Source organism: Symphalangus syndactylus, chromosome 11 (genome assembly GCF_028878055.3).
Source record: "Symphalangus syndactylus isolate Jambi chromosome 11, NHGRI_mSymSyn1-v2.1_pri, whole genome shotgun sequence".
Classification (NCBI taxonomy): Eukaryota; Metazoa; Chordata; class Mammalia; order Primates; family Hylobatidae; genus Symphalangus; species Symphalangus syndactylus.
This window is the reverse complement of record NC_072433.2, coordinates 70457958-70482889: the sequence shown is the minus strand read 5'-3', so window position 1 is coordinate 70482889 and position 24932 is coordinate 70457958. Positions and strand designations below refer to the sequence as shown.

Genomic DNA, 24932 nt, shown 5'->3' with positions numbered 1-24932 from the left:
TTAAAAGAACATATTTACTATGTGAAGGCTAGACTTGTCAATATAATTCTCACTTTTTGTTTCCAAGGGGTAATTAACAATGAAAATATTTGATTAAAAAATTAAATCCCCAAATGTATAACTTACCTTACTTTATTTTTAAACTTGAACTGCCTAGTGACAGCTATAAGCGCTTTAAATATCCTGCACAATTTTATAGTCTTGATACGTATATTTGGAAGTTGAATTTCTTTTTTAAGTTCTTGAAAGAGTTTAAGTATCATTGGAATCCTATGTCAGGAAGAATAATAAAATTTAACCCTAAAGCTATCTGGACCATAAAGATTGTTTTCTTTGTATTTGTTGAACTGCTAGCAATTTGCTGTATCTTACAATGAAGTCCTATGTGCACTTAACTTTTAGAAATTCCTCAAAATATTTGACTTATTGATGATTTTCTTCTCCCCTTTCTATCATTAAGATATATATTTTTTCTATTTTTTATTTTAAATATTTCAGTGGGGTGTTGTGAGAAAGCAAATGCAAACTGATGTGTAGAAAAAGATGTCTTTATGAGTTGATTAGAGGGGTGAGAAAAAAATCATGCTGGTACTTCTCCTGCCTAACACAGGATCTAAATTGGATTGGTTTTGTAATGCTCTTCCAGAGACATGTACATAACAATATCAGTGAACTCTCAATTTTCATGCCAGCAGTAGCATTTGATGGTGAGTGCTTTAGCATAAGTTTCCTTGATTAATTCAATACCTGGTGTTAATTGTAAAGAGTTCGATCCTGGAGAAACAGACTCCAGGGAATCTGTTATGAGAGACTTGGACATTTCGTTTATGGGGCAATGAGATAGGACTTTCCTTCTTCACAATTTTGCTTAGAGGCAGTCTATTACACTTCAAGAAAGATTAAGGGAGGTTGTTTCAAGGGACCAGGAAAATCAATGCTAAGTGATTTCAAAATCAGACAGATGTGGGCTCAAATACTATTTTCACTCTGTTTTTGTTGTGTAAACTTGGGCAAAATAAACCTAGCCTGGAATCAGGGAGGAGATCTTCCTCCTGTGAAGACAGACGTTCTTCTTATCTTCCTGCAGGTATACTGATGGCTCCAGAGCAAAAGGCTGATTGTTTGTTTCAGCATCTTGATGTTTGATTGTTGATGATTCATCATCTTGATGTTTGATTGTTGTTGATGTTTCATCATCTTGAGAGTTTGCAGCTTTACAATTTGTTGTAAGGGCATCACAACAGAGCAGCATGTTGCTTGGTGGAATGGTCTTGAGAAGCATGGAAGGCACTGCTCCATGAGATGAGAAGCCATGACCAGAGAGCCACAGTTCCACCTTAACCTGTCATGTGCTGTCAGTGTAGTCCCACTCATCCCCTTCTCTGGAAACTATATTCTTTCACCCACCTGGCCACCAGGACATTCGAGGGTCACATGACTTGCCACCCTTGCCACAGTGAGCTGGCACAGAGGTGGGCACTCTGCTCAAGCTAGGACTGTTAGGAGTGGCAAATCCATATGGGTCTACAGCAACCTCCATTTTTGCCTCGTCAGAAGAAAGCATTCAACAAAGCGACATAAGGCAGAGTGAGAAACCGAGGCAAGTTTTACAGCAGGAATGAAAGTTTATTAAAAAGTTTTAGGTCAGGAATGAAAGGAAGTAAAGTACAGTTGGAAGAGGGTGAAGTGAGCTACTTAAGACATTCAAGTGCCTGGTTTGACCTTTGACTTGGGGTTTGATACGTTGGCATTCCACACCTGCAGTGGCCTGCTAGAACTTGGGAGGGGCTGCATATGCAGTGTGTTAAAGTTGTACGCATGCTCACTTGAGGCGTTTTTCCCTTACCAGTCGAGTGTTCCTAGAGAAAGGTCACATACCAGTTAAACTCCGCCATTTTGCATCTTAGTGTGGATGCTTGAGCCTGCTTGCCCGACTCCTGAAATCTTATCAGGAAGCTGCTGATAGTCAGTTTCAGATTTTCTATCTATTGAGAGTCGGCCTTTCCCTGGCACCAGCTGTGACCAATTATTATTTTAGAGGACAGTTAACAATCACCTGACCATTATCTGATGGCTGCCTGACATTCCTGGTGTGTGGGGAACACCCTTCTGCCCTGCTCTTTTCTAACTACCTACTGTAACAGGACTATCAGTCCCATTCAAGTTGAGACCAAGAAATAGTTGCAGTTTCTCTCCAGGTAGCTAGATCTGAGTCATGTAAACTTCAATGTCCTGTCACTGAGTTGGACCAGCAGAAGAAGCTGAGAGAGAGAGAGAGAGAGAGAGAGAGAAGGGAGATGGAGAGGAAGAGGGGAAAGGTAGAAGAGGGAGAGGGAGGGAAGGGAGAGAATTATGCATCAAGGAGCAGATATAAAGACAGAGGGAGCTTCCTGATGACACTTGAATCTCTGGTTCCAGTCTTTTCTGAGGCAAGGGTGCCTTTCTGCCCTTAGTTTCTACAGGACATCTCCTAGTCATTATAACAAATGTCTTTTTCTTGGCTTAAGCTGAAATGATTGGTTTCTGTTACTTACAACCAACAAATGTAAGCACGCATGATACACCCTGAGGGATATGCAGGATGTTTGGAGCAAGAGTCTTCTCTGTAGGGGGTTGAGGCACATCAGCCTGTAGTATTGGGGAATTAATGTTAATGTGACTCATTTGTGCCCCTAGGCTGGTGGGGTCTAGGGACATCTAGGTTACACATTTTAAGTAATATAAAAGCCAGAAACAGTCTTTGTTGCAAAATCCACATTGTCTATAATGTAAAAACACATTAATTGCTTAGACGCTTTCAACTGTACTTGAGACCAGAAAGAAAATTCTCCCAGGAGCCTTCATAGAGAAAACTCTGTGTAATGTACTGGAAAGAAACAGAATACCAAACAATCATACTTTTTAGTATATTTGTCCTCACACACAGTTCCCAGCTTTACATAAGCTCTTAGTAAGATCAAAGTAAATAAACAAAGATTTCCCTCTACTGGGTCTAGAATAAAAAATAATAAAAAACTAGGCCATAGAAATAAAACTTCTCAGGGAATTTACCGGACCTTGTGTTCTTAAGAGTCGTTAGTCAGGTTGGTAACAACAAAAAGCTTTGAATCAGAATTTTCCCTCAAAGGAAGAGAGCACACATGATTACAATAAGCAAGATCAGGCCACTCAGAATGAACACTCACCTAAGAGAACTGGAAATGGGCGGACACGGTTTCTACCAGAACAAATGATTTCTCTTGAGAATCTGGACAAAATTTTGCCTGGTGTTTGTAGATTTGTCTACAAATGGTACAAAGATTTGCTATTTAAATGCTTAATTTTTCAAAAAATATTTTTAACAGAAAAATCACAACCAACCACCTGAGTTGCTTTTTTACTTTATTCTTTTAAATTTAACCTCTCTCTTTTTCTCTCTTGTTCACTTGCTTTTTCTAGCTATCAATCATAAAAATCATAAATGGTTATGAATAAAATTTAAATTCTTCAGAAGAGTATAAGTTGAGGGCTAAAAGTCCTCCAACTCATCTTTATTTCCACTTAATAGAGCAAAGCACAGTTCATAATTTCCTATGTTTTATCAAATTTAATGTGTTTACTAGCATAAGTGTGTGATTAATATGTATGCAAAAGTTACCCATAATATGATTAGTGAATAAATATTGCAGAGCAATATATATCATATACCCATTTTTATAACAATAGTGACTTGATAACATATATGTAAAATAAATTTGAAAAAACAAGACACCATATGGTTAACAGTGCTTGTCTCTCCGGGCTACTGTTACCAAGGACTCTCATCTAGTTCTATTGTGTTTGAATATCACAACACGCATGTATTTTATATTTTTGAAAAGATAGGAACAAAAAGTAAAATTTGTTGTCAATTTGGGAAAAACGTAGGACAAATCATGCTCACTTTTTTCAAAATGTGTTTTGTAATTTTCACTGATTTGCTTCTCATGACTCTCTACTTTCTAATTTGCTTCTTTGTGACTCTTAATTCACCACCATAATAATCCTCTCAATCATCTCATAAAGCTAAATAATGTTTGCCATTTGATATCCGTTCATTAAATATCTGCTAATGTCTTGACAGATGAAGACATAAAGAAATTAACTGTCAGAATTATGCTTTATGATAATCAAACTTTAGCCCTGATCTTTTATGATACATGATGTCTATAAGTCACATCTTCATAGTAGCACTCCTGCACACTCCTCTTTATTTCAGAAAAATAATGAGGTATGTAAACACTTGTAAAGGACAAGATCATTTCCAAAGTAGTTAGCTCTTACAACTTATCCATCATAGGGAATCTCTCATTTTGTAGCAGAGATTTTGAGACCCGTGAATGTGAAGCCTCCACCACCCTCAAAGGAGGAAGAAGCTAAATGTCTCCTCCTTAGGAAGTGAAGCTCATAATTTTCTCCTAGAATATAGGCCTTAGGCAAGTTCTTTCAGACGCTGCATTTCCTTTAAGGAAGCAGTGAAAGGCCAACAAATTGGCAATCCCAAAATTAAAATTAGTGCTCTCACAAGTAGACCCTGTCCTTCCATTGTTCCAAATAGTTCAGTGTAACAGCTAAATAGCAGTTTTAGCATCTACATCATGTTATTTAGGGTTCAACCATAATTCCATTCCTAATTTCAATTACCATAATAATTCTCTGGTAGAATAACTTTCTAAAAGTCAAAAATCAAAGCAGTTTCTACTGAGAGCTCCCAGGTCTGGCTAATTGCACAAATCAACATTTACCTCATTGGTCTATCTGGTTTTATAGGTACTCACAGTCTTGTGTGGCTCTTTTCTGATTCCAAATAAAGGAATGAATCATATCTGGGATCTGGCAAGTAATCAACAATGACAAAGTTATTTTGTGGAAGGTTCTTTCCCCCTTCTTCAAAATGAAACCCAAGTGGTTACTGAAGAGGAAATAAAGTCTTGCAGTTCTTTTTAGTTTTTCTGACCTGGTTTGTACCACCCTGTATCTTCCAGTATATTTTGATAAGGAATGACAAGAGTCTACAAAGTTTACATTTTTTGGTATGCACAGAATATTCTTTATTTTAGAGCACAGGTGTCTTTTCCTAACTTCTGTTTGGCTGCCAAGTGATCACATTCACGTCTTTGTGTTTTGTGTAGTCTCTCCCCTTCTAGAGCAAGTGGCATTTTATTTTATGAAAAGATAATCCTGGCAGCCTTTCACTTACACAAGGGCAGACATCCTAGTTTTAACTTAAAGGACACTTGTTAGGAAACGTCCTCATGATCTGAATGTTTTGTTGGCTTGGAGCACCACTAGGATCTTGCTTGAGCATCTCCTGTCAGAGACTGTACCAAGAGTGGTCTCTAATCTCTAACCTGGATAATTTTGACCTTCTTTGTTTTATGGCGCTATATTTCAATTTTGGATCAGACAGAAAGATGCCACTTGAAATAACTCCATCCACAAATCAGTTGGAGCACGTGATAGCATTATTTCTGAATTTGGCATCAAAAGGGGTGATGAAGCCAGCTGTAGGCTGATTCAGGCAGCAGAGAACATCTGGGAGCATGTGCGTTCATTATAATACTGGGTGGAATAACATGGCATCCTGGCAGTCAGATTATACATCATGAGATCTGTAGTCTGGAGGAGAAATGTGATGCATCTTTTACTATAAGCATGGTCATAAGACACCTCTCCATTATCTCCATGAGGTTGTGGAATGTCACAGATTGAATTGTGTCCCCCAAAATTTGTATGTTGAAGCCCTGAGCCTAGTGTGTATTTGCAGATAGAGCTTTTGAAGAGTGATGAAACTTAAATGAGGCCATAAGGGTGGGAACTTAATCCAATATGAGAACAGGGAGAGATGGCAGGGATGCACGTGCACAAAGCAAAGGCTACGTGAGGGCACAGCGGGAAGACAGTCACCTGCAAGCCATAAAGAGAGACTGCAGGAGAAACCAATCCTAAGAAACACCTAGATCTTAGATGTTCAGCCTCCAGAACTGTAAAGAAATTAATTTTGGTTGTTTTTGTCACCCAGCCTGTAACATTTAGTTACGGTAGCCCTAGCTGAGTAATACATGAACCAAAGCTATTTCCTTAGTTGGCAAGGACCACTTCCAATAGCAAAGTGCAGGAGGAGTGTGCCATCCAGACATTTAAAATGGTAGTGGTCACAGGAGGTATATGAAAACACCTTGTGTCATAGCATATCTCCATATCTACAATGGGGAAAGAAGAAAACTTGCAGTTCATTGTAAGATTTCTTGGGGCAAATGTTGAAAATACTTAAAGTAGAACAAGATGTTACAGAACGATGTTCGTTCCCATATGTGATTCATAATTATTCAAAATGTATGTTGCTAAGTCTCCACATTACTGTAAGGGCACAGCTAATGGGACTCTCTAGAATATTAGCAGTTACTTTGTATATCACAAGTTTTTGTTAGTGTGTTACAGACTAGGAATAACACTGAAATAAATGCCATAATCTGGCAATAAAGCCCAAGGGAAGTAAACCTATCTTTGACACACTGCGTTTTAAAAAACTAAGTTAGTGTAGCAAATTTAAGCAAAGGCAGGGATAAAGCCCCCCTTCTGTGAATTGCAGTGTGTTATTACTAGAGAACCTAGATTCTGAGTCTAGACCTGACCCAGAGATTTCCCTTCAGTAAACGAGGCTTGCATGATAACATCTGTACAATTATTATACTTTTACTGCACTGACAGCTCTTTGCACATTTTTATGATAAAACAATGTGGTAGGCCAGGCGTGGTGTCTCACACCTGTAATCCCAGCACTTTGGGAGACCGAGGCAGGTGGATCACCTGAGTTCAGGAGTTCGAGACCAGCCTGACCAACATGGTGAAACCGCATCTCTACTAAAAATACAAAAATTAGCCAGTAGTGGAGGCGCATGCCTGTAATCCCAGCTACTCAGGAGGCTGAGGCAGGAGAATCACTTGAATCCAGGAGGCAGAGGTTGCAGTGAGCCAAGATCGCTCCACTGCGCCCCAGCCTGGGTAACAGAGCTCTGTCTCAAAAATAAAAAATAAAATGAAAAAATGGAAAAACAAAACAAACAAACAAAAAACCAATATGGTTTGGGGCCAGTATTTTTTATCAGTTCTTATTGCTTAAAAGTGCTCTGCATGACAAAGCACTGAAAGCAACAACTGATCTAGTTCCTGGAGTTCTTAACTCCCGAACAATTTTGAATTTTATCATTATCATTATTATTATTTTCACAATCAGTTATAAGCACACGCAGAATGTGGTCAAGAACTAGTTGATTCTGTCTATGGCTTTTACTTGGTCATGGCTTAAATGCTAACTTCATTCCATCTTTTAAGAGAGACCCACAATATTTTCCGTCATTATTCTCATGCAGAAAACAACTTTTAAGCACCTTCTGCTGTCCATTGTCCTTCAGAAAAGACATTGCTTTGAAGGGACTTCCACAGCAGTTTTTTTCTAGAACAAGTGAGCATCGAAAGGATGAGAGGTAAAGAACAGGGCACAATACTTCTCATAAAGAGCCACCGCTGCAAACCAACTGTGACCAACAAGCGGTTTCTGAGCTCCTGTATCCAATGGATGGTTCTGTGCTGAGACCATCTGGTAAAAACCCAGAGACTCTACAGGCTCAGTGCTGGGGGTGTTGACTGGTGGAATCCCAGGCTCTTTGTTGCATGGCTCTGGGTCTAACCCCTACTATTTGCAAGTGTCCTATACATATAGTAATATGTAATGGTAATAACACTTTATATCTTTATGTATCTTATTGTTTTCATTATTTCCCACCTTCAGGGGTTTTCATCTGTCTATTGGGACTTAGACACTGACCTTAAGCTACATATCCCGGAATTTTGTCTGGTCTTCTAATTGACTTCAATTTCTTTTTTTTTTTTTTCTTTTTTTTTAATAAAACAAAAAAATTAGAGACAGGATTTCACTATGTTACCCAGGCTGGTCTTGAGATCCTGGCCTCAAGCAATCCCCCTGTCTCAGTATCCCAAAGTGTTGAGATTACAGGTGTGAGCCACCGTTCCCATCTAAGTCTGCTTAAATCTACAGAGACTTCCCCTGAGTTCTCACTCTTCAGATCCTTTATTACTCTCAGGAAACGTGAAACATTAAATTCCTAAGACTGCCATACTGATGTAAGCCTTAAAACCAGGCCACAGAGTGATACTTTTTTGTCCAATATAAGATTGAGGCAGTGGGAATTATGAGACATCTTAAAATCAGACTTCACTCACCACGAACATACCAATTCTGGTTGTCTAGAGATGGTTATTAAGAATTTTTAAGTTTTAAAAAATCTAAGCTAATGTTACTCATTCAAGGGGGTCTGATCACTAAAAATAATTTTAAAATCCTGTGTGTTGAATTCCATGACAAACTAAAATTAAGAGAAGCTTATCTGGGTATTCTGAATGTTTATGGCTGAACAATACCTTAGGATTTTAGTGCTTACAACTATTTCATTGGAACCAAAAAATGCCATGTTACTGTCATGTGCTAGTTAGAAAAAGAAGAAAAGATAATTTAGAAATAATGGCTTTGCACTAAGTAAACACCAAATCACATAGTTAGGTATCACTTCAAATTGAATCTTCAAAAGCCCACAGAGGTGGGGCACGTAAGCTCTCTGTCTTGCGAGAGGTAACATCATTTCCTCAAACATCATCTGTCACATAATCCATTAATTTCAATTTTTAAAATCATTTCTGTAATTTTGTTTAAATTTATTTATAAATCTGTTTTGATTTTATAGTTGGGTCAGAACTGTGAGAAAACAGAGACTGCAACTAATTTCTTTTTATATCTGTACACTTCAGCATTATAATAAATATTGTAGTTAATATTAATAGTTGGTGAAACTAACAGTCTAATAGGGAGACCAGAAATAAAGTTTTTACAATTCATGATAGAAATCACAGGAAATACTCCCTTCAGTGAAAGTATTTAACACATTTTTCTTATCTTCTGGAAGTGATGGATGACAGTACCAGAACTTCAAGAAGCAGAGGTAATTCTGTGAAAAACAATCAATTAGTGGGGTCAAATTATGCCATCAATCACTTACATATAGATAGTCCCGATAACATTCATAATCTGATAAAAGTTTTGGCTCTCCAGCTAGTCCCCATAAATTATATTTGCAACACCCCAAATTTGTATAGTGTTCAGCCTCAATTTAAAGCAATTTGAAATTAAATTGGCAAGGGTGTGGTGGGTGAAAATTGAACGGCAAAGCAGTATGGACCACAGGGTAAAGTTAAATTTGAGGCCAGGTGCGGTGGCTCACGCCTGTAATCCCAGCACTTTGGGAGGTCGAGGAGGGCAGATCACGAGGTCAGGAGATCGAGACCATCCTGGCTAATACGGTGAAACCCTGTCTCTACTAAAAATACAACAACAACAACAAAAAATTAGCCGGGCGTGGTGGCAGGCACCTGTAGTCCCAGCTACTCAGGAGGCTGAGCCAGGAGAATGGCATGAACCCAGGAGGCGGAGCTTGCAGTGAGCTGAGATTGTGCCACTGCACTCTAGCCTGGGTGACAGAGTGAGACTCCGTCTCAAAAAAAAAAAAAAAAAAAAAATTTGAACCAGAGCCTGTTTATCTACCATCTAGCCCTATTGATGTCTAAAAGCTTGCCAATCACACTTTGGGTTTTGTTTTTGTTTTTAAGAAATGAAACACTTTAGATACTGTCAAAGGCAGCACTGTACCCTAATGACTATTGTGATTCTGGTGCATCTCTTTTCCAGTCCTTTTCTTATGATATTAAATTATATGTGTATTCATGTATAATACATAGCTTTGTTTTATAGATTTTCAAAATTTACATAAATGGTATTATATTGTATGACTCTGTGTTGTTGATTATTGCTACAACGATGCTCTCTAGCAAACCATCCCAAAACCAGGTGATTTACAACAAGCATTTGTTCCCAAACTCATGAGGTGGCAAGTCAGCTAAAATCTGGTTAATCAGAGGGGCTCAGACAGGTAGCTGTGCAGAGTAGGCTGCGGGTCTTCTGGGTGTGGTCGTGTTCATGTCTGTTCCATTTGTGTTTGTTTGGGTTTGGGATGAAGAGGTAGAGAGCTACCTGGGCCTTGCTCATCTCACAGAAGATCACCTGAATATAAGAGGATGGGAAGAAAGACACCATGTCTCTGAGGTCTCCCCTGAAACTGACACATGTTCACTTCTGCCCACTTTTCACAAACCAAAGCCAATGATACAGCTAAACCTAGTTTCAGTGGGGCAAGGATATGTAATCCACAATTCTAGAGGAAGTTACTACAAAGCCACATGGCAAAAAGCACAGCGCATACAAAAAAAGTTAAAAAATGATTCAATATATCATAATATCATCTTGCAACTTGATTTTTCCCAAACACTAGATTTAGAAGGCCATCCATTTCAATACATGTTTTTCTTCATGTGTCCTTAATTGCTATATGGAATTCCATGGTATTAACACAGCAGTCATCCTTCAGGTCTTAGTTCAGACATATCCTCAGGAAAGACCTTTCTGATAACTTTCCTGACAACTTCCCCTAACACACTCTTACTCTGTATAAGTCAGGTCCCCTAATTGGCATTCTCAAAGCAAGAAGTACTTTTCTTTATAATGCTTTCTATTATTTTTAATTGTGTATTATTTTAATTATTTGGTTAATTTCTTTCCTCCCCACTGGACTACAAGCCAAAGGAAGTGATAATGTTTATTTTGCTCACTAGTGCGTCCTCAGTGCCTAGCACAAAAGAGATCGAAACACACTGGATGAAGAATGTTCCTATGCAAACATTTCCAACCGCATAATTTTAGTAGAATTACTGTATCTAACTGTATGCATTGGTGAAACTTGTAGGAGGCAGGATTTCAGAATCAAAACGCCTGCCAGAGAAAGCAGGAAATTGGAGGTTGGTGCACACAGGGTATCTGACTTGAGTTGGAGGTTGGTGCACACAGGGTATCTGACTTGGGAGCTGGAGGTTGCTGCACACAGGGTATGTGACTTGGGAGCTGGAGGTTGCTGCACACAGGGTGGCTGACTTGGGAGCTGTAGTAATGCTGGAGTGCCTGCAGTCAGTGGCAGTCATCGCTCCTCTGTTCTCTGTCAATAAAGAATTAAATATGTGTGTTTATGGGGCTCAAGGTTATTTTTCTTTGAGAGAGTTAATTGATGGAAGGTTAAATAAAGCCACAAGTTTTTACTTAAAGGAAACAGAGAAAAATGAAGAATTACTTTAATTATAAGCAGTGTGTCAAAAGAAATGTTTTCCAAATTAATCTTTTCTGGGAGTGAAACAACTCTTACTATAATTCATCTTAACTCCTCTGAAAAAACAGAGTTGGGGGACATCCTACCCAATCCTTCTCTTGTACACACACACACACACACACACACACACGCACACGCACACAGTGTGTTCAAGTCAGCTCCCACTTAGATTGCAATAAACGACATGAACGAATTATAGACATTAAAGCTTTTCTTTCCAAGGTTTTTGCTTTCAAAGTATTTGTTTTCCTGTGTTAGGTGTGAGAACCACCCTTTTGTTAAAGAAGAGGCTCATTCTAGAGAGTGACTGCAAAAGCCTCTGTCCCACCATCACCACCTGAAACCCCACATCCTAAGGGTCAAAGGTCAGATATGTTACACAACGAATTGTGTCTTTTAAAGGGAGCACAACTGAAATATTTCTGGATAGAAAAGGCAGAACATTCTTAGAATATCTTGATTGTTAACATTTGTTCCTAATCTATCAAAATTCGCCTACTCATGTTTGCAGAGTTGCTGAGTATTTTCTGAAGCCTTTTCAGAGTTGGAAATCAGTCAAATCCTAGTAGTAGCTAGGATTTAAAGGGATAGAGGAGGTGTCCTGTTGATGTCTGTTTTTCCTTCAACATCAACAAGTAAGTAAACCCAAGGTCTTTTTTTCTTAGAGGTTAGTGGGTTATTTTCCCCTTGGCCTTCCTAATGGAAATGTGTTGAGGGGGGAGGGTGATAGAAAAATAGGAGAGAGAAGGGGATATTTGGGGAGAGGAAGTCATGACTCTAAGATTGAGGAAAGGCTGAGGATGGTAAATGTAGGGTGTCAGGATTTAAGTAGCTTCCTCCGACTAACTGCCATGAGCTCTGTATGGTGACATCGTTGCCATCCTGCAATCAGAAACCCCAAGAAAAGCAAAAGGAAAGAAAGTAAGAAGAAAGAGTGGGTGACAAATTTGAGGTGTCCCATACAATAAGCTTTCCCGGCCAAGAGGCAAAATCTTTGAGGGTTTTGCAGTCACTTTCAGACTGGCCATGGTTTTGTTGTTGTTGTTTGTTTTTAACTTTACATACTTAGATTCTCTGGAGGTTCAAGAAGAGAGTTCACCGTGTGCTGGCCTTGCATGGCGTGATTTATAGTATCAGTAACCCTCTGCAGCATTTAACAACACTTGGACAAAGCATACTCAAAGAATACAGGACGGGCTGGGCACAGCTCGTGCTATAATCCCAGCCCTTTGGGAGGCTGAGGCAGGAGAGTCACTTGAGGCCAGGAGTTTGAGACCAGCCTGGGCAACATGGTGACACCGAATCTCCACAGAAAATTTAAAAATTAGCTGGGCATGGTGGTGTGCACCTGTACACCCAGCTACTTGGGTAGCTGAGGTGGGAGGATCACTTGAGTCTAGGAGTTCCAAGCTGCAGTGAGCCAAGATCACACCATTGCACTCTAGCCTGGGTGACAGAGCAAGACCCTGTCTCTAAAAAAAAAAAAAAAAAAGAGAGAGAATACAGGACAACTTTATGAAAACTTCCTGAAACACTGAGGAGTCGTCCAAGGAATGTTAGGTCTATAAGCAGTGGCAGAGTAGAATTGCAGCCAACAGAGTAACTGAGGGTGAGTGGTAAATCTAAAGCTGGCTGTAAGGAGGCAGCAGGGAATAAAAATGCCAAAAAAGCAGATCCTCTATTCATATCTCTATTCGTATCTCAGCTGAGGAGGGCAACCAGATGCATGAAAACAACGGACCAGGAGCCTGGAAAGAGAACATTAGGTTGTTTCTTCCTCCCCACATGCAAGGGAAATGGTCATAGTCTTAGAAATAGGTTGGAATAGATATTCTCTGCTCACCACCTACCACCCCATAATACCGACACTGAGCATCTGTTTTGGTGATTTGCTCAGGGTCAATTAACCTTTAGAAGCTCTTAGCACAAAAATATGATGAGTCCTCCATGTTAGTCATCAGAATAAGACCTAAAGAGTGAAGCACAACTTGCAGGAATGCTGAAATCAAAATTGCTTTTTTCTAGATGTTTTGATTGCTAAAACCTGTGTGATTTCACGAAGCTTAACTTTGCTCATTGGCATGGGGTTGGTGGCTCAGCTTTGCTAGTGTCTGTGCCCAAGCTGAGTCGGCCTGCTGGTTTATCTACCATGGACGTGTCCAGATCCAGAAGCTGGAAATGGCAGAGGGAGAGGGGCCAGGACTCATAAGGCTTGCAGGGGTTCACTGTGGAAAGCCTTTCTGAATCCACTTCCCTCCGAAGGGGCCACAGGTCCTAGGCCTCAGCACCCCTAGGCAGGCGGTAGCCCTCCTTCTCACCAGGGGCTGCTGCATTGGAGCCGTGGAAGTGCCCTGGTGGTCACTTTGCAGTTTAACTTCCAGGCTGCACAGTAACACCACTGGAGGGAAAATGTCTGTATTTGAAGTAATCATAGGCTTTCTCCTCTAATACCAGCCTGCCCTGCCAACGTGCCAGCAGCACAAAGGGCCCCACTATTTATCCTCCATCACAGAGTAAGTGGCCTATCCCCCCGCCGCTTGGCTCCAAGCTCCCTGTCTGGACAGGACACAGCTGGGCTTTCATCTAAGGAGGGGAGAACTCCAGCTGATTACTTTTGTTTGGCCTTCACTGAAGACAACAGAGCAGGAGGTATTTTTGCATTTTGTCTTGTGGTGAAAGTCCATTCAATGTGGGGTAACTCAAGAAGATTTTCTCCTCAAGCAAAGGCTAACTCGTGGGGAAGAATCACAATTTTTTAAAAACGACCATTAAGATCAGCCAGAATTTTATGCAGAAAACATGTATTACTTGCATTATCAGAAAAATAAAACCGCATTAACTTAAAGAGGAAAAAAGAGGAAATTATCTGAATATTTTAAGCAATTATCTTAAGGATAAATTGGGTTTTCTCCTCACTCTCTCACTGGCAGTCTCCTATACCCTAATGACCCCGACTTTCACCCGTAAACTGGAGTTCCCAAAATTTATATCCTCAGACCCATCTTTCATATAAGCCTCAAACTTACATATACCCACCTGACTACTTGGCATCTCACTTTATGTATATCACAACCTCTTCACATTTAACACCTCAAATACTGAAATTCTTTCTTCTTTCATGATCTTCCCCCAATTTTTACCTCCTTCTAGATTCTTTCCTTCTAGATTCTTGCTTTTACCTCCTTCTAGATTCCTTCCGTACAATCAATTATCAATCCCATTGTTCAAGTTACCCTATGTCTCCTCTTTTCCTTCTTCCTTTATCCTATCAATTTATCTTATTGTAACAGCTAACTTTTACTAAGCATAAATTCTGTGCCAGATATTATTCTAATTGCTTTATACGTACTATTACATTTAATCCTCACAACAACTCCAATAAACAAGTGCTATTATAACCCCCACTTAGAGATAAAGAAACAGAAGCACAGAGATGTTTTATAATTCTCTATATAATGTTATAAAAATAGGCTAGTGGGAGATCAATGATTCAGATCCAGGCTGATTTGCTCCAGAGCCTAGGGTCTTAACCTCAATGCTATACTGCTTTCTAAAATTATGTATTTCTATAAATTTAAATGTGTGCATTTTCATCCCATAGATACTACCTAAAGTTCTGACCATGATGTAGGTAGATAATTCATCCTTCAGAATTAAGTTTCTAATGCACAAATGTTTTCTTGTCACCATCCACTTAATTTCAACGGATTATTTTCTGAATTTGTCATTTCAGAGGCGTATTGCCACATTTGGGGCAATGTGTACGTATGTAGTTTCGTTAGCTCCAGCGGAGGCTAATCGTCTGACAGAGCCACCTCTCACACGAAACACGGAATGGAGGTGATCCTGAGATGGATGGAGCAGCGGCAGTGCAGGTTGCTGCAGGTAAGTGGAGTCACTCAGAGAAGTGCCAGGCTGGGCTAAGGAAAGCATGTGTCCATGGAACATGAGGGAATTTTTCCTTCTTCACATGATCAGGGCAGGATGCAGTTGTGCTCAAACCATGACTGAAAAAGTTCTGCAGTAACTACAGATGCAAGTTTATTCTACTGCACCACCAGAAATTCCAGTCTGCAAAAGCATGTAAGAAACTCACAGATACTGGGAGAGATGGGTCTGGAGGACAAACTTCAAACGATTGCCTTGTCAACAACGCCATTTTTCCATTCTCTGGTGTCATCTACGTTCCCTTCACCTCATGCTCTGCTCTAGCTCTAAAGGCTTTGTGCCCAGAGCACACTTTCCTCTTTCGTGCCTCCTTATCTAAATATTCCACTCCTTCTGCCTAGGATACTCTTCCTTATCTTGTCTTTTTGGAAAGTCTGTCTTTTTTTTTAAATTAGGGTTAAGTTCAAAGATCATGATCATCTCTCATGCCACCCCTACCCTTTGCACTGGATAGATAAGCTGCTGCTCTTCATTATCCTGTATTCCTATACTTGCCTAAAGCACGTCCTAGCATGTGTGGAATATATAATATTGTACTTAATAGTTCATTCTTCTATCTCCCTCTCCAGACTTATGAGCTCCTTAAAAGTAGGCTCTCAGCCCTGGTCATCCACTACATAAGACATCGGAGGTCCTCTATGGATATTGAAATGATGGAAAAAGACTGTTTCTAAACTATTCAGATGGTCAGGTCACAAATATGGTTTTGAATTAGCTAAATTACCTGGATAGGATGTTCTCTTTATCATTTTTTTTTTTTTGTTATGAAGGACAAAACATCAGAAAGTTTTATTTCAGCTAGTTGTTTCCTTTTTCTCAAATACGTGGAAATACCTATTATAAAAACCTTTAGCTGAGATGCTTTAATGGAATCTCAGGGTAAAGGAAAGGGGTTTCTCTGTGCCAGCAACTTAATGTTTCCTGTTTCAGCTGTGCTGCCAGAGATTGTAATTCAGGAACCAATCTCAAGCTGAGCAGAGGAAAAAATGAGATGCTTCATGAAAATGGCCAAATGTCATCACCAGCTATTTTGTGAGACGAGCCATGTTAGGAGCCATCCATATGTAAAATGGACTTTCACCAAATTCCGTCCATCTGCAGGTCATGGAAGCTCACAACACGTATGTCTCCTCAGGGAGCCTTTTTGTTTTGTGCTTTTTCTGGCACTAAGAAATACAGACACTTGTGATTTACTACTGGGCACTTACAGGAATGGAGTCAACTATTTCCTAAGAAACTCAAAGACTGAAATGAGAAATTCAGAAAATAAAAATATTTTCTGTGTTAGAAAACTATATGCCAGAAAGCCTGAAAAGTGAGGGAAAGGGCACAGAAATTCTGGTTAATAAGATGTTGTAGATTAGTGAGAACTTGAACATGTTTTTGCTTCCAGTATATTTTTTGGAATTTCTAAACTATATTAGTTCCCTTTCTTGCCTTAGGAATTACAGTATTGTGATCATGTGAGAAAAGATAGTTCTAAATATTAATACATATTTTTAACTTCATTAAATACATCTTTGAAGATTTAGTGTTTTGATGTTTGAGGTCATAGTACCATAACATAGAGCAGGGATGCAGCATTGAAGAATTAAAGTGCTCCAAGTTAGAAATCTAAGAATCCAACTTTATCATTTATCAATTCCGTACCCTTGAGCCAGTCATTTAACCTCCAAAGTTTCAGGTACTTTAGCTGTAAAATAAATGGAAAAGGATATCTCTACCATTCTACACTCTGTATTCCTACTCAGCTCAAAAACAGGAACTTACTAATACTTCTCACCTCACAGGCAAGTCTTTGGGACTGCTATGATTTGGTTATTTGTTTGTCCTCACCCAAAGCTCGTGTTGAAATTTGATCCCCAATTTGTGGTGGTGTGGTTGGGCCTAGTGGAAGGTATTTGGGTCCTGGGGGCGGATTCTTCATGAAAGGCTTGTTGCTATCCTCCAGGTAATGAGTGTGCGTTCTCCTTCTGGCTAGACAGAATTAGTCCTCATGGGAATGGGTTATTTCCCTCCAGCATGGGTTGTTATAAAGAGAGGTTCCGCTTCCTGTTTGGTCCCACTTCATACATGCCTGCTTCCCCTTTGACTTCCTAGGCCATGTTTTGATGCAGCACAAAAGTCCTCACCAGAAGCTAAGCAGATGCTGGTGCCATGCTTTTTGTACAACCTGCATAACTATGAGCCAATTAAGCCTCTTTTCTCTATGAACTGTCCAGCCTCAGGCATCCCTTTACAGCACCCCAAATGGGTTAAGACAGGGATCAAGCACCAGCTATTCTCTTTACTTCTTAGTTCTCCTTCTCCTAGGAAGAAGGAATGACTTAACTGATTGAAGCAACTAGAGTCAAACATCTATTAGTCATGGTTTCTGTTTTTGGAAGAGATAATGCATCAATTGTCACTGTTTATGTGTGGTCTTTTTTTTTTTTTTTCTTTTTTTTTGAGACATAGGCCTTTTAGCTTTGTTGTCAATTGCTCCAGAATCAAGAAGCGGGGTGGGGCAGGGTGGGGGATGAGTCATTAACTGGTAATCTACAGTGATCTCAACAATAAAATTTGTGATGTCAGTTCCGGATCAAGACAGCAGAATGAGCAACAAACTTCCCATCAATCTCAGGACTCGCTGGAAATCCTAGTGATTTTAAGATATATAAAAGTAACAAAAAATGAATTTCATTAACAAAGAAGATAATTGGAGAGAGTTAACATCTGAACAGAGATTCGAACACATTTTTGAAATACAGAAAGAGAATAAAAACCTATTGAAATATGAAATGGAGCAGAGCAAGTGAAGATGCAAATTCACCAAGAGCAGACTGCAGTGGAGGTGGAGGTGAAAGTCAGTATTCTCACTGGAGGTACCAACTGAAGTTGGCAAATGAGACACCAACTGAAGTTGGCAACTGAAGTCGAGCAAATGGGAAGATTATCCAGAGGTCTTTGAACCAAATTGCTGCCCAATGCCTCTCATCCCTCTTTCCCTACACCAGCAGGTGGAATCTCCTTGATAAATAAAGTGGCTGAACTGTTTAGGCTTTTATTGGGGGTATAGAGGTTTAAAACCTCTTTGTTTTAGCATTTAGGGAAACTGCAACCTGTCAGCTGATATCCATATCACTCATGTTGAAACAAAGCAGGTCATTTAACAAGCCCTTGCCTACATACGTAAAACTGCCAGTCGAATTTCAAAGCAGTGAAGGGGAGATTTTGAGAAAAGACCTATTCACACAACAGCAGAGGAACCCTACACAAATTACCTAGAATAGTGAGACCCATTCTTTATTCTTAAAAGTGATTGGATAACAAATATATATATATGATATATAATATATATATGAAAACCAAAAGCACAAAGTAAACGACCAAAATAATAAAACAGAAAAACCAACTCTGCAGAAAACAGAAGGTAACTTTATAATAATAGCATTTATATTGCACTTATTTGAAGTCAGGCATTATTCCAAGAGCTTTATATCTATTAACTCATTTATTCCTGAGAACTATCTTACAAAATATGAATTTTTACCATCTCCATTTAACAAATAAGAAAACTGAAGCACAGGGAGGCGGGGTGCGTTACTGCTGTGTGAAAGGGCTGTATATGGGAAGCAGTCCCCAAATGCTGCAAGAGCTGAGAGACCAAAGAACCATGCAGACAAATTCAGTTTGCCGATAAAGGGTGTTTCATCGAGGGAACTTGCAGACAGAAATGGGGTCTTGAGCAGCAGCAAGGCAGGTAGATCTCCACATTGTTACTCCCCAGATCCAAGGCTTATAGACCATAGGGAAAGGGTGTATGTGCTCCAGCAACACAAAGGCACCCTCCAGAAGAGGCAAGAATACTATATGCATCATAGCCTATAATTTCTGCAACAACGTCAAGGTTGACAAGTTCTTACACTAAGGACAGTAAATAAAGCAGGAATCAAGAAGCATTCTTGAGACTGGAGCTAATCAGAAATCAACATGGCAGATTAGCATGAAAATAGAGCCGCTTTTGTTTCCACAGTTACCCAGTTGCATATAGCTAAGTGGTGGAACCCAAGATTCTGTCTGGGTCAGCTTGGCCCCAGAGTTTGCTCTCTAATTATCTGTCAATTTTAATTGGTATCCTAGTCACGTCCTGAGAAATCATTACATTCATGTAATAAGAATAGAATGCAATGAAAAAATAACAGTTCAGCTATAATAAAGAGACTTTAGAGATTCAAAACATGACAGCTAAAATAGAAAAGTTCAATAGGGCCAGGCACAGTGGCTCACACCTGTAATCCCAGCACTTTGGGAGGCTGAGGCAGGCAGATTACTTGAGCTCAGGAGTTCAAGACCAGCCTGGACAACACGGTGAAACCTTGTATCTACCCAAAATACAAAAATTAGCCAGGTGCAGTGGTGTGCACCTGTAGTACCAGCCACTTGGGAGGCTGAGGCAGGAGAATCCCTTGAACCTGGGAGGCTGAGACAGGGGAATCCCTTGAACCCGGGAGGCAGAAGCTGCAGTGAGCCAAGATAGTGCCTGAGCAACAGAGTGAGACCCTGTCTCAAAAAAAGAAAAGAAAAGAAAGATTCAATAGGACTTAGAGGACTGGAAGATGAAAGTAAAATAATCTCAAAGAAAATAGAGTAAAAGAAAAGATGAGGTAAAACTAAGAGACATAAAAGACCAATCTAGGAGGTTTAATATCTAACTAAAAAGATCTTCAGAAAAAAATGTGTGCGTGTCTGTGTTTTAACAATTACTATTATGTGGTAGGATTTCAGAACACCAAGCATTCTACACATTTTTGAAGATAAAGCATGTCTCCTATCAATAAACAAAGATTAGACTAGTCTTAAACATCTCAACAGCAAGGACTGGATACTAGAAGACAGTGTAGCAATTCCTTCAAGATTTTGAAGGAAAATAGTTTCCAACCTAGAATTCTCTGCACAGTCATAATAGAAAATACATGAAAGAAAAGTTAATACACTTAGAAACATGAAACATTAATGTTATAAATAAATTCTCAATGCCACAAAAGAAATAGCACTCAAAAATAAATTTAATTTTCTCAGCAAGGCAATTTTACGTCTATATAAGGGTATGACTCATGGATGGAGCAATGGCGAGAGCACACCTGAACAAGGGAGGGGAAGAGGTTTTCATTCCTGATGCAGGTAGCCCCTACTGCTGTGTCATTCCCCTACTGGCTAGGATTGGACTGCACAGTCTAAGCTAATTCCGATTGGGTATTTTAAAGAGAGAGGGGTAGGAGTTGGAGTTGCAGAGTGAGTAGTTTGGTGGGAAGGGCGGTTACAGAACAGGTGATTCAGGTCAGAGCAGGTGACCAGGGGTGACTCAGGACAGAGGAGGTGACGAGGGTAACAGATGTGAACTACTGATTAGAAATGGTAGAAAAGGTTGTTTACTGAAACTAAGGGTGAGAAGAACAAGGAAGTTAAACTTTAAAATGGAGTACAAAGAACTGAACATACTGACTTACTGATTCTTTGAAGAGAAATTTAGAACTCACTGTATTCAATATTAAGGTCTAAGACTATTAACCTGCAATATTTAAGACTGTACTCAAACATACATGGGATTGATGATTAAGGAAAGGACATAGAATCCAGGAAACAGTTTCAACCTGGGAGAACGAAAAAGAGGAGACCAAGGATAGAAGGTCTGCTACTGATCTTCAGAGCCCTGGTCCAGATTGTAACAAGGGGATAATGATCCCAGGAGGTGGAAAAGGTAGAAGAAGCTTTTTGTTTTGTTTTGTTTTTGAGATGAAGTCTTGCTCTGTCGCCCAGGCTGGAGTGCAGTGGCACGATCTTGGCTCACTGCAAGCTCCGCCTCCTGGGTTCACACCATTTTCCTGCCTCAGCCTCCCGAGTAGCTGGGATTACAGGTGCCCGCCACCACGCCCGGCTAATTTTTTTTTTGTATTTTTAGTAGGGACAGAGTTTCTCCGTATTAGCCAGGATGGTCTTGATCTCCTGACCTTGTGATCTGCCCACCTCGGCCTCCCAAAGTGCTGGGATTACAGGCGTGAGTCACCGTGCACGGCCAGGTAGGGGAAGCTTTATCCATCATGGTTGAAAGACTGAATAAGCTTGATAAGGAAAGTTGAAGGAACCCAGGGCAAACCAATGCTCTTATTCCAAAAATGAGGCCTTAAATATGACATGATTATTTAGTGATTGAGAATCTAGTTGATCTTGATCCCAAAACAGTCTCTTTTAAGTAAGTCAATCAATAGTCATGATTTGAACATGCTGAAAAGAAAGTGTAATTCTTAGGCTGTATACTAAAAAGTACCAATACTGTCATAATGTGTAGGCCATTTCTTGACTTCTAAATTTTATAGTCAATTTATGGACAAAGCACAGAGGCCTTAATTCTAATTACACAACATATTACATAGTATAAATAGCAGCAACGTTCATGCTATTCAAGATACAGTCAGCAGAAAGTGGGAGAGAGAAAGTGGTGAGAGAAAGTGGTAAGATAAAGTGAAAGTGCAGTGTACTAAAATCCTTCCTTATTTAGAATGGGGTTCCAGATACAGTTGAACCAAAAAAATTAGAAATATATAGAATTTAAAGTTACAAAGATAATCCATCCTCAAAAAAATTAAAGTTCTAATATAAGTAATAAACATTGGAAGGAAAAGAAGATGTTGGCAGTGAGCTGAATTTTCATTCTTTGTAGCAGGCAGCCAATGGATCATGTCTGAACATTTTAAGTTAAGAATAGATTTAAAAATCTCTACTTTAGAATTTAAATGTAACCAGCTGAAAAACTAAAAACAAATTTAAAGTAAGTTGCTTTTGGGAAGCAAGACTGAGTTGAGGGAGGGAGTAATAGATTTGCTTTTCAATATTAGCGCTATATTATTTGATTTTTTTAGCATTTGCTGGTATTATTTGATTTTTAAATGTTACTTATATCCTTAAATAACAATTCATCTCTATTTTATAGGACAGGACTAATGGGAAGATTAGATGGGATAACGGATCTCCTAAAGTATCACACACCTATAGCAACATGCAAACAAAGGATACCAATAAAGTAATACTATCATGAAAGGTATTAGAAAATGTGAGGTGCTATACAAATACCAGTTATTACAGATAAGTACCACAGAATTTAGAGTGCACCTATGTTGAGCCCTAGCTATTTCACTTACTATAAAATCAATGTATCCTCACTGTGTCTTCAGTGAAATGTAAAATGGAGTCTGCCTAGGGGTTAGGAACACAGACTCTAGAGTCTGACTGCCTGAGTTTAAATACCAACTCTACTATTGACTAGCTGTGTGACCTTAGGTAAATTACTGAATCCTTCTATGTCTCAATTTTCTCATTAGTAAAATGGGAGCAATGTGAAGATTAAATGAGTTAATGCATATAAAGCCCGTAGAAGAGTGCCTCTCTCAAAGTAACCCTATATACATGTTTGCTGTTTCAACTGCATAATAGTATTAAAAGATTTTTTCAATCTTTCATATTATTTATTTTTTATATATGTAGGAGTCAGGAAATCCTAATGCATGATAATTGTGCAACCTGCTTAGGTCACTGGCAAACCATGATGTGTGTAAGCTTAAAGCATAATTAATTAAAGAAAAACACCGAGATTTAGAAGAAATTCTGACCCAGACACACACACAAGCTCATGTTTACATAGGTTAGCCAGGAACTGAACATTTATTAAACACCTTCCCATGCTGGGACACTGTTCAAGACTGTTAAGGCTACAAATATGTGGAAGACCTGGCCATCAAGGAGCTTACAGATACTCATGGATCTGCATGTGGGGAGGAAACAAGCAAGCTACTTCTGGAACTGTTTGGCGGCTTGGCAGCTTGCTACAGAGAAGCTGAAGGGTAGAGCTGAGCCCTAGCTCCTGCTCTGTGAGGCGAATGATGATCCCTCAGAAGCACAGAAGGGAGAACCTCCTCCTCCACTCTCCACCCGCCCCAAACATACAGTCTTTCCCACACAACACAGGCTCACCTCTTTAGGCTCAGCAGAAGGGGAATGAGCTTCCAGGAGTAACACCCAGCTCCTAGCCTCACTAGAAGACCACCCTGGAAAAGGACCTGCTTTACCCAAGTCTTCTCTGCCACAGTGAGGAAGCTGCCCCCACCCCACCAACCACAGGTGCTCTCCCAACCCAAATCAAAAAGCCACTGGTACTATCACCAACCTCTGTCATCCTGCCCCAACCAAAAACATATCACTTGCCTGCTGGCTTTGTCACATAACTTATTTCTGCATTCAGGACTCACATAGGTCTGCCTGCAATTCCCTTTCACGTTTAGGGCTTGCTGAGGACTGAGCAGTGTGAAAAAATTGACTCAATCATTTTCCAACATTAGTAACACCAATTTCTAATTTGTAAATAATATTGTTAGAAGTGCTAGAATTTACATTGAGTCCTAGTGAATAAATTACACCTGAGAACACCAATAATGAGAAGGAAATTACACTGACACTTCCAAGAAGTAGGAACACTCTTAAGTGGCAACCGGGAGATGGAAGCAGTGGCGAAGAGCAAACCGTGGATGTACCATGTGGATAATGAGATGTGTTGGTCATGAGCTTAGGGGCAGCAAAGTGACTCTCCCGTGTTCTGGGTGTGTGTGCTCTGGGAGGAAGGCTCTGTGTGTGGTGAGGCAACTGGGTCACATCCCGAGAGTCGTGGTTTCTGTGCAAAGCAGATGGGAGCTGGAGGAGGTGGGAGAAATGAGCTGTGTGAGTGAAACAGCTGTTTGAATGAAACATCCAACAGAGGATGACTCTGCCTTCTGGCTACCAAGGATGGGGCTCCAGCAGTTCCATTCATGGTAAGAGACCAGATACTTGGGTAGGCAGAAAAGAGAGACTCAGCTAGGTTAGGCCAGGGCCTACATGGAATCAAATACCAGTAGTATCTTATATTTGCCCAGCACATTATGATCTACAAAGTACTTGCAGATTCTTGATCTGATATACGCCACACATTGGCCTGTGCTCTTGGCGGGGCATGTGTATTATCATCACTCTACGAGGAAGGAGATGCGTACATGATCATATGACCAGTAAAAGAGCTAAGACAAACAAGTTGCCCTTTGGAATCCTACTGTGGTGTTCCTTGCTCCACGTCACACTGCCTTTCCTGGGAGATTTGTCAGGGCAGGTCTCAGTGAGCACTTTGTTGAGATTCTGCTCTCAGGAGGAGAGAATTTAATTAGTTAAAGATGACTTCCATCACCTGAACCCAAGTCACGCACCAAATGTGAGCCATAAATGCGAAGAGGAGGTGATAGTTAATGCGAAGAAATGATGAGGAAGAATGAGTTGTTTCCATTGGCACATTAAATAGTAGCCTGTGGACTCCCCACATCATTGATTACCCTCAGAAAACATTATTTACTTCGGTTTAGGATTGAATGAGGGTCCTTTTGACCATTATTATATTTCTTGGTAAATAAAAACTGAAAATAAAGACAATTTATTTAAATATAATGAGTTCTTTAAAAATATAATAGACTATGTTCAAAGAATTATTATTTGTTATTAACAATACCCTAAAATTAAACATTATCCCAAGCTGAGTAGGCTGTACATTGAATTGTTCATGAGTCAAATAAGAAATGAATACTCTATTGAAACCAAAGCAAAATTAGTTTATCCCCAGTAAGAAAA

General features: G+C 39.7%; 1 long non-coding RNA gene across 2 annotated transcripts in view; it reads left to right on the top strand.

The window, feature by feature from the left end:
• LOC134731793 (uncharacterized) overlaps positions 1-22744 on the top strand; it is a 56449-nt gene extending 33705 nt beyond the window's left edge. Inside the window, exons 2-3 of one of the 2 annotated variants that reach the window (XR_010114381.1) lie at positions 15037-15188; positions 22222-22744. This is a non-coding gene — a long non-coding RNA (uncharacterized lncRNA). Of the gene's footprint in view, positions 1-15036; positions 15189-16181; positions 16765-22221 lie in introns of those variants that run through there. The other variant, XR_010114380.1, reaches the window with a different exon arrangement.
• Positions 22745-24932: the final 2188 nt, after the last annotated feature.